Below are 10,517 nucleotides of genomic sequence, written 5' to 3'. Positions count from 1 at the left end.
GTAGTCTAGATGCCGCCTCAAGGGGAGCATATAACCCAGTTCTGCGTTCAGCTACTTGTTGTCTTAGCTGCTGGCTCTCGATGAGAAGACCCTCTGTTGTTCCACTACCCACCAACTACCTTGATGTTCCACCTACCTTTACTTATATATCCCTGTAACAATGGCTTTAGTGGCAGGGAGAGGTTCAGAGAGCAACTGTAAGTGTGACTGCAACTTAAAGGGTCTTCTGTCCCACTACAATATCCTTTTTTACCAAGGAAATTGGCAAATTATGACTTACCTGGGGTATAGAGAGCTTGTCACCTTTCTTGCACTTCTTTTCAACTTCTATCCTAAACTGGAATTCCTTACAAATGTCCAGATCTAGCTGGATAATGCAAAATGTAAAAAAATCTAAATGTAAAAAAATCTGTACTTAGAACATTTACCCTAACAATCTGCTTAAAGAACTCCTGTACACAAGGAGTTAGGTGCTGCCCCAGACGTGAGGGCAGGGCTTAATGCTTTTCCCAGTTCTTTGGTTTTTGGTGGGATCCTTGGGTATGACCCACTGCTCCTGTGGATATAGGGACAGTGGGTCGAGTCTTAAAGCCATGCCAAGCCTTCTCTTGCCATTTTCCCGGTTCCCTCCTGGAGAAGATACCAACCACTGGAGTATGCCACTATTGGACCATAGTTTACATAGACTCTACCTGTGCAGGTACACCAGTTCACCGGGAACTAGGGACATAAGGATGTTGACCATTTTAGTGAAATTCTGCTGAACCGTCCTGTCTGCTTTGGACAATGTTGTAGTGTTGCATTTTAACTCAAGTAAAGAACTAAACTTTGCCTAACTGGTGCTCTCACACACTTAGTCTACACTTGGGTCACGGTCACATGGGGTATACAGAGTTAACACAGGAAGAGTCACTCTAATGCACATTACGCATGTGCTTGCCATGAGCAATGGACGATACAGTCAGCCTGCAGTCTGTCGTAAACATGTGCCTGTTATTGGTGGAATAGCCTCTAGCCACGAGGGAGATGTCAGCACTCCCCACACCGCCTTTTTCGCCCATAGCATCCGGAAAGGAACTGCACCGCAGAGGTCCCTATCATGTACGGAGGTACGAATGATCAAGAGTTAAAGTCAAGTGCATGTCCGGAGCCCGTGCTATATGCACGGCGTTGTTCCATGCTGCTACCGAAATGGTAGTGGGAAACTCTGGACAGGTGGCTGTGGTGCACTGGGGTCACAGTGGAGTCTGTTGCTTGCAAGGCGAGAAGGGCCCTGGGGTCCTGGTCCTGCCAGGCTGGGTTCCTTACAAGTGAAATGCTTGGAATCCTGGGGAATCCTATGTTAGATCACCTAAGTGGGCCACATGTATCACTGAGCCTGACAACAATGAGCTATGAACGGATGTGCTCCCCCGCTACACTACAGATGCATCTCATATTTGTTACATACCCATCGCATCTATCGCTGAGAGTGGGTGTAAGCACTGAAAACAACACTTCAAATGACTCCTTAGGCCACATGATAGCTTTTCCATATCCCAGGATTGATAGAAAAGTATAACCAAAACAGCAGGTATCAGCTACCCTGCCAACTATGGTTTATAAAGATTGACCAGCTGCATCAAATGGAAGACCTATCCCATAATTACAAGGAAACATATTGTAAAATTGATCAGATATGGGTTTGTTGGCTACACTAACAAACCCATACTTGATCTTCGAACATTTGTGACATGAATGGGAGAATCCAGGAAAACAAATGTTCCTGGGTTTGTCTGAGTTTTTTACATATGCCCTGTGAAAGATGTTTTTGGGTGTTTTCTTAAGTGGACTTTGCAAGAGAAAGCAAGACCCGCTCATTTCCTCTGGATCCCACACTATTCATTGATTTATGTTGGATGTACAAAAATGCACCTATGGAGAAAAAGATAGGTACAGTACCTACCATTCCTGCAAATTCTGCACTGCAGGGGGTGCAGTTATTATCCCCTGATGACAGCCCCGGGAATGTTGAGCACCCCAAATTTCAAAAGATGGCACTTGGGAACAGTACAATGCTTCTCACAAAATTTGAGATCCTCATCCTTCCCAGGATCATTTAGGAAAAATCATTATATCACACTTGCCTAGGTGCCATGGAAGGAAAATTGGGGAAAAGATAGGTATGCATTCTTTCTACCCTATAAATATGTATGTGTACATCCATCATAAAGCCATTTTTAAATTGGGAGGGGGAAGACCTAACTTTCTAGTGCAAGGCCCACTTTGAGTTGTGAACTACACCAGTCCCCATTAACGCGAATAAAGAAGCGAAAATATGAATTTTTCAACTGCTGAGTTTTATACATTAAAAAAATATAGCCTGCCTCTGGCTTCAAGACCTTCTGCCTGACTCTACTCTATGCAATAGCATTTTCAGGAAAATTGAAAGCGGAACTAAACCCTCCTATCCTGCACCCAAGTAAGCTGCCATCTTAGCCTCTGTTTGATCTGCAGTTGCCACAGTGCTGCACATGTAATTAGTTATGACACCAGCCATTTGATGGCTTGACAGTTCCGTTGAAAGCACAAGCAACTGTAACAGTTATCATGCATGGCATGCCTTGAATGTAACTGTTTTTTGAACCTAATAAATCTATGGGGTTAAAGCTGAACTAAACCCTACTACAGTTTTCAGCCAAGGAAGCTGTCATCTTAGCCTCTGTTTGATATTCAACTGCCATGGTGCTGCACATGTGACCAGTTATGAACCTAGTCATTTGATGGTTCGACAGTTTGGTTGAGAACACAAGGAGGGCCAACATGACCTGGGCAAGCAGGAAAGGTGGAGTATTAGTGGGGTGATTTTTCAGTAATATATTGGGCTTCTAGGATTGGAGGGGTTGAGGCATAGGGAGTGTCTTATAATGTATAGAAGGGAGGGAGCTCTTCTCGGAGCTCAGTCCGAGCTCGTGCCAACAGCAGACAGGTTACTCCCTCGGTTTTGTTTCTGGTTGGGGGACCTTCTTGCCTTCTGTCTGATGTGAATCCCCGCACAGATACACATGGTCCTCACATCGGCTTGCGCTGTAGTACACCCTGTGCGAAAGAGGCCAAAGGCTTTTTTTTTCCTGCTACAGAACCATGCAAAACCATGCAGAACCATGCAGAACCATGAAGACCCATGCAGAACCACGAAGAACCACGCAGAACCACGAAGAACCATGCAGAACCATACAGAACCATACAGAACCATGAAGAAACAGGCAGAACCATGAAGAACCATGCAGAACCATGAAGAACCATACAGAACCATGAAGAACCATGCAGAACCATGAAGAACATGAAGAACATGAAGAACCATGCAGAACCATGAAGAACCATGCAGAACCATGCAGAACCATACAGAACCATGAAGAACCATGCAGAACCATGAAGAACCATGAAGAACCATGCAGAACCATGAAGAACCATGAAGAACCATACAGAACCATGAAGAACCATGCAGAACCATGAAGAACATGAAAAACCATGCAGAACCATGAAGAACCATGAAGAACCATGCAGAACCATGAAGAACATGAAGAACCATGCAGAACTATGCAGAACCATGAAGAACCATGTAGAACCATGAAGAACCATGTAGAACCATGAAGAACCATACAGAACCATGAAGAACCATGCAGAACCATGAAGAACATGAAAAACCATGCAGAACCATGAAGAACTATGAAGAACCATGCAGAACCATGAAGAACATGAAGAACCATGCAGAACCATGAAGAACCATACAGAACCATGAAGAACCATGCAGAACCATGAAGAACCATGCAGAACCATGAAGAACATGAAAAACCATGCAGAACCATGAAGAACCATGAAGAACATGAAGAACCATGAAGAACCATGCAGAACCATGAAGAACATGAAGAACCATGAAGAACCATGAAGAACCATGCAGAACCATGCAGAACCATGCAGAACCATGCAGCGGAGCATTACTGTATCCCCACTCCTATAAAGAATGCACACAGATTCTGGTAACCAGCTCCCTGCTTTTCATTTCATTGAAATTTAATTTTTAAAATCATTTTCTGTTACAATTAATCATAATATAATTATAATTCAGATAATAATATTAATAATGATTAAATAATAATAATAATAATAATAAAAATATGTTTCAGATTCTGTTGTATGTCATCAGAATTTTTTTCCAATTCTGTATTTTCAGCTCGGCGTCTCCTTTAGGCTGCGAATCTCCAATTCTCACGAACGCCATCAAACCTCCTATGGACCAGGCATGCTGGCAGTCAAAGCACTGGGATATCTACCATTGAGCATGGACCTCCCTGCCTGTAGAAGAAACATATTTTATGACTGCATGCTAATGTGTAACTCCCACCAGAACCCCCCCCCCCCCTGCCGCCCTTCAACGTGTCAGATGTCTTTTGGGCACCATTGCAGAGACTGCTCGGTTGCTATGACTGATCACCATGGCAACAAGCATCACCTAATTCACTGCACACACACACACACACACACAGGGAAGAGAGAGAGCCCTGGCTCACCAATGCTGGTCTGCTAGCAGATTGAAGCAGCCATTTCTGATACCCAGAAGACAAAAGAAAGAAAGGGACACAGGTACTGTGCATGCTGGCAGATCCTCCGTGCGACGAGCCGTGCGTCATGGCTCAGGTCGTCAGCCTTTGCCGGGAAATGATTGCATGCTTCTGGAGGGTAGATACCACGGCTTGATGCATCTGCAGACAAGTCTGCTTTCAGCCTGAAAAGCAAAAAGCTGAGCTTTCTATGGAAGCAATCAGCAACATACATAGACATAGTTAATAATGCAAGAGCATGGAGCCAGCGTTCGGGGAAGCCAGCAGCAGCCAATCACAAATCTGCTTCTATCCGTCTGCACGCATTAAGGTGCTAAAGAAGAAAAAAACGTATCTCCATCGCCGGCGTTGGATTAGCACTCGTTGGGGCTAAGTGCCATAGCTTTTTGCTGCTTAATAATCCCCTCCAGTTCTATCGGCTCTCATAATACAAATTAGTGCGCTATTAGGGCGCCAGCCTATTTATTATGCATGTGTTGCTTGTATGGGATTTGAAATGGGACGGGGGGGGGGGGGGTGCTGGGGGAGGGGCTCTGCAGGCCAGAAATGAAGTGGTTAATGAGTGATCGGCGTTGACTGACTGGCTATGAACAGCCCTGACACTGCAGATAGACGGTCGCCTGTTTTGCTGCATTGGAAACTGTACGGCGCGCACTTTATACGCCGGGATTTACTGCGCTTCGCGCTATTCGGGTGATGTTCCCTATCAATGAAAAAGTAACGAGGAGATTGGATCAACGCTGTTTATTTCTGTATAGTTTTATGTTTGATCTGCTATATCGGAATTATGTATCATTATATTTCATTCCTCATTCACATGTCTAACCTGGCCATGCAATGACTCGATTTATTGCTATTAATACACTTCAGGCAGCAGAGATTGTACTCCCAGGGGTGAAGATTCAGGAGTACAAAGATTTCATAAATGGGGAAAGATTCAGGATTACAAAGATTTCATAAATGGGGAATGATTCAGGATTACAAAGATTTCATAAATGGGTGAAGATTCAGGAGTACAAAGATTTCATAAATGGGGAAAGATTCAGGATTACAAAGATTTCATAAATGGGGAAAGATTCAGGATTACAAAGATTTCATAAATGGGTGAAGATTCAGGAGTACAAAGATTTCATAAATGGGGAAAGATTCAGGATTACAAAGATTTAATAAATGGGTGAAGATTCAGGATTACAAAGATTTCATAAATGGGGAAAGATTCAGGAGTACAAAGATTTCATAAATGGGTGAAGATTCAGGATTACAAAGACTTCGTAAATGGGTAAAGATTCAGGAGTACAAAGATTTCAGAAATGGGCAAAGATTCAGGATTACAAAGATTTCATAAATGGGTGAAGATTCAGGATTACAAAGACTTCATAAATGGGTAAAGATTCAGAATTACAAATATTTCATAAATAGGGAAAGATTCAGGAGTACAAAGATTTCAGAAATGGGGAAAGATTCAGGATTACAAAGATTTCATAAATGGGGAAAGATTCAGGAGTACAAAGATTTCATAAATGGGGAAAGATTCAGGAGTACAAAGATTTCATAAATGGGGAAAGATTCAGGATTACAAAGATTTCAGAAATGGGTAACGATTCAGGATTAAAAACATTTCATAAATGGGTAAAGATTAAACCCCAAACCAAAAAGTACTATATCACAGTTTACCAGTCATTAGATGTGGTGGCTGCATTCGTTTTCTTTTCTGTGGCTTTTCCCTTCTGTTTTCACCCAGTGATCTGGCCAGTAACACACCTCCTGTATTAGAGTGCCCCCACTCTGGATGAAGGCAACTTTGGACAGAAGCATTGTCAGTCTGGGTGGAGGGGAGTGTTAAATAGACTATCAGCCCACATAGAAGAAAAACATATTTTAAATATATTCTACTAATATTCTTCCAAATATATTGACATATATTTGAAGTACTACAATTTTGGCTGTATGCAATATATATATATATATATATATATATATATATATATATATATATATATATATATATATATATATATACTGCATGTTGAAATGCATTTTTATACATTACAAAATATATGAAAAATATTTTTAAAAATATATTTTTTTATAATATATTCTCCAGATTTTTTTAACATAATAGGCTAGCAGCCCACATGGATGAGACATATGTTTGAAATACTACAATTTTGGCCGTATTCAATATATATATATATATATATATATATAAATATATATATACACATACTGCATGTTGAAATGTGTTTTTATATATTACAAAATATATGAAAACTGTTTTTAAAATATATTTTTTAAAATATATTCTTCAGATTTTTTTTAACATATAAAAAAGTCGTTTTAACATATATTTGTAAATGAACTCCAAAAATGTAGATTGAATGTGTTGTTAAAGACATACAGTATATTTGAAAATATATTTTTAAAAATGATTTTCATATATTTTGTAATAAAATGCATTTCAACATACAGTATGTATACACACACACACATATATATATATATATATATATATATATATATATATACATGTAAAAGTGCAGAGCTAAAAACACACAATATATTAGTAAAGTGGAACAGTAAAGTGCAGCATATATATATATGGTCTTGCGTCTATAGAAATTTAAGAACACCGCAATAAATGATGTCCGCAAGGAAAAGTGCTATTCTGTGCAATAGAGTGCAATATAGTGAATCAATAATAATATCTGTGATTGCATATATCAAAATAATACATATCATCCATCCAGCGAATAATATTCATAAAAACGTCCTTCTGTTGATCATGTACAATATTGCCAAGTGCAGAGTGTGAACGTGTGAATATTCACAAACGGAATCCACCACCTTGGACGGATGTACACTCACCAGAAGATATAGGATGTTAGGCGTCTATTATAACATGTCACATCTGGAGGTGAAGAGGCAGCCAAGGGGTTAATTCTACTGCTTCATCCAAGTAAAGATGGAAGGGGAGTCCCTTGTCCTAGGAAGATAGCTCAACCACAGGAGCCAGAAATGCTAATACAGTATAGTGTAGTATTTTATTATCCAAATCAATGAGTCACATACATAAAATTCCACATGGAGTATGATAAAATCAAATACCAAAATGGCTGTCGCTCCGTCCTTCAGCAGTGGCGGTGTGACGTCAGCAATGTAGGCTCCACTCGACGCGTTTCGTGCGCATGCATGTCATCAGGGGTACGCTGATATATGTATTGAAATATATTTTGAAATATATTGAATACGGTCAAAATTGTAGTATTTCAAATATATGTCAATATATTTGGGAAGGATATTTTAAAAATAAATTTAAAATATATTTTTCTTCCATGTGGGAGATTTCAATACATTGACAAATTGAACACAATACATGACAAATTGAAGCTGAACTCCAGCTAATATTTTATAATCAGTTACAGCTGTTTTTTTTGGGGTAGACATTTGATTTGCCTCATCCCTGTAACTGCAAGAGAACTTTTCTGTTTGGAAAACAACAGACTTACTGGCTGATTCACCAGATGAACATAGAACAAAGAAAGCTGCAATATAATAAATGAAGAATAAATATTATTGCTTTAATAAAATTTACTGTGCCATATTATCTCAGCTCTCTATCTGATAAATCTGTAAATCCTTGAGTAAGTCGACATTGTCTTATTAAAATAACTTGAGAAAAAATGTACTATATCGCAGCTTAATAACCATTGGATGTTGTGACTGCATTAGTTTTCTTTTCTGTGTCTTTTCCCTTCTGTTGTCATCTGGTGATCTGGCCAGTAACACACCTCCTATATTAGAGTGCCCCCACTTTGGATGAAGGCGCACAGGAGGCACCTTTGGACAGTAGCATTAACAGTCTCCCCATATGGAAGAAAAATATATTTGAATATAATTCAAAATATATTTCAATATATATATATATATATATATATACTGTATGTTGAAATGCATTTTTTATATATTACAAAATATATGAAAAATATTTAAAAAATATGTTTTTTTAAAATATATTCTTCAGATTTTTTTTAACATCTAAAAAAGTCATTTTAACATATATTTTTACATACATCTGTAAACGCATTCCAAAAATGTAGATTTGTATTTTTAAAGATATACAGTATATTTGAAAATGTATTTTTTAAAATATATTCCATATATTTTGTAATAAAAATGTATTTCATCATACAGTATATATATACTTATTGAAATATATTGAATATGGCCAACATTTTAGTATTTCAAATATATGTCAATATATTTGGGAAGAATATTTTTCAAATATATTTCAGATATATTTTTCTTCAATGTGGGTCAGGGGAGGGGTGTGTTAGATGGAAGCAGATGTACATATACTAACACATTAAAGCCAAAACTCCAGCTAATTCTTTATAATCAGTTACAGCATTTTGTTTTCCTTTTGGGATAAAGGTTTTACATAAATGAAAGCTGATCATTGTAAGCACCCCTGTCAGTAGTAAATGGCTTGTCTCAACCCTCTAACTCCTACATCTGCAGGATAGCTTGTTCTGTTGAAAAAACAACAGACGTATTAATGAAAAATAAAAGAAAGAAAGCCTAAAAAAAAGAAAGCAAATGCAGCCACCACATCTAGGAATTGGTAAGCTTCAATATACTAAATGTTTGCTTTTGGGTTTAATACTGCTTTAAAGTAAATCAATCATGAGAGATATATGGGGGGGAGGGGGTGCTGTTGCTGACCTTCTGAAAGTGGAAGTTGCCTGTCTGTTATATTGACCTGAGATTAGAAAAGCCAGAAAATTGACAGATTCCCTGACCTACACTCTTGTTCTACATTAGTGACTCAAAGCATTGATGTTAGGGGGTCAACATGAAGCCCGTTCACACTAGGGAATTTTGAATAATGGGAAAAATCGCCATGATTTCAAAACGCTCTGCTACAATGACAAATTGCAGAAACGCATATTCGGTCACCATTCATTTTAATGGCACCTGAAAACATGGTGTGGTTCTGCCGCTATTAATCACACTGGGGTCGCGGCAAGCCGCATCATAGGATGCGTGTCACCCAAAAGAAGTTCATGAATTTTGCCTGTGATTCAAAACGCCCGAGTGTGAATGGGGCCTTACAGCCAGGCAACTAGCTTTTTCAGAAGGGGCAAACAGTAGTAGCCCCAATGTTCTAACAGGGCCTGTGATTGCTCATCATGTTCTGGAAATGATTTTTGCTTGGTGATCTCTGGTGCTTGGTGATCTCTGGTGATCTCTGGTGCTTGGTGATCTCTGGTGCTTGGTGATCTCTGGTGATCTCTGGTGCTTGGTGATCTCTGGTGCTTGGTGATCTCTGGTGATCTCTGGTGCTTGGTGATCTCTGGTGATCTCAGGTGCTTGGTGATCTCTGGTGCTTGGTGATCTCTGGTGATCTCTGGTGCTTGGTGATCTCTGGTGCTTGGTGATCTCTGGTGCTTGGTGATCTCTGGTGATCCCTGGTGCTTGGTGATCTCTGGTGCTTGGTGATCTCTGGTGATCTCTGGTGCTTGGTGATCTCTGGTTTCAGTATTTTCTGAGTAAGTGATCGAGAACAAAAATACAATAAATGATGTAAAAGACAGAATTTTGGATTGGACACAAACCATTTAGATGGACAGCCAGGCGACTTGTACTTTCAGAAGAAGACATGTAATTGCCGCCTTTAGCCTCATGCGCACGGGGTGTTTTAATAACACTGGTAACCTTAGCTGTGTAAAGTCACATTAAAACAGGAGTTTTTCAGCAATTTTTAGCATCTTCACATTAGCGTTTAGCGGCATTTTGCCACGTTTTTTCACTTTTTTTTGCGTTTGCACTTTTTAGCGTTTTTATTTTTGGTCAAAAAAGTACCACGTTTTTCAACATTAGAGCATTTTTACAGCTAAAAAACTCCTCTAGGAACCC

At 39.3% G+C, this 10,517-nt stretch overlaps 1 protein-coding gene and 1 long non-coding RNA gene across 4 annotated transcripts in view; one reads left to right on the top strand and one right to left on the bottom strand.

Moving 5' to 3' along the window:
* Nucleotides 1–4,035: 4,035 nt before the first annotated feature.
* LOC149450131 (uncharacterized) lies at nt 4,036–6,387 on the bottom strand. 2 transcript variants are annotated; one of them, XR_016315293.1, is made up of 3 exons: nt 6,276–6,387; nt 4,551–4,765; nt 4,036–4,335 (listed from the first exon to the last, which is right to left on the bottom strand). It is a non-coding gene; the product is annotated as an uncharacterized LOC149450131 (long non-coding RNA). The 2 variants fall into 2 exon arrangements; XR_016315292.1 differs by lacking the exon at nt 6,276–6,387 and having other exon boundaries at nt 4,551–5,236.
* The window catches only part of LOC149450130 (NELL2-interacting cell ontogeny regulator 1-like), a 30,691-nt gene continuing 24,630 nt past the window's right edge, over nt 4,457–10,517 (top strand). Inside the window, exon 1 of one of the 2 annotated variants that reach the window (XM_089692259.1) lies at nt 4,457–4,623. The gene's annotated coding sequence lies outside the window, so the exon portion shown is untranslated. The remainder of the gene's footprint in view (nt 4,624–10,517) is intronic. The other variant, XM_089692258.1, reaches the window with a different exon arrangement.

The sequence above is a fragment of the Staurois parvus genome, unplaced genomic scaffold (assembly GCF_062004578.1).
Source record: "Staurois parvus isolate SC_StPar_1 unplaced genomic scaffold, SC_StPar_1.0 ptg000581l, whole genome shotgun sequence".
NCBI classification, from domain to species: domain Eukaryota; kingdom Metazoa; phylum Chordata; class Amphibia; order Anura; family Ranidae; genus Staurois; species Staurois parvus.
Note: the sequence above shows the minus strand (reverse complement) of the source record. Positions and strands in the feature narration are given on the sequence as shown.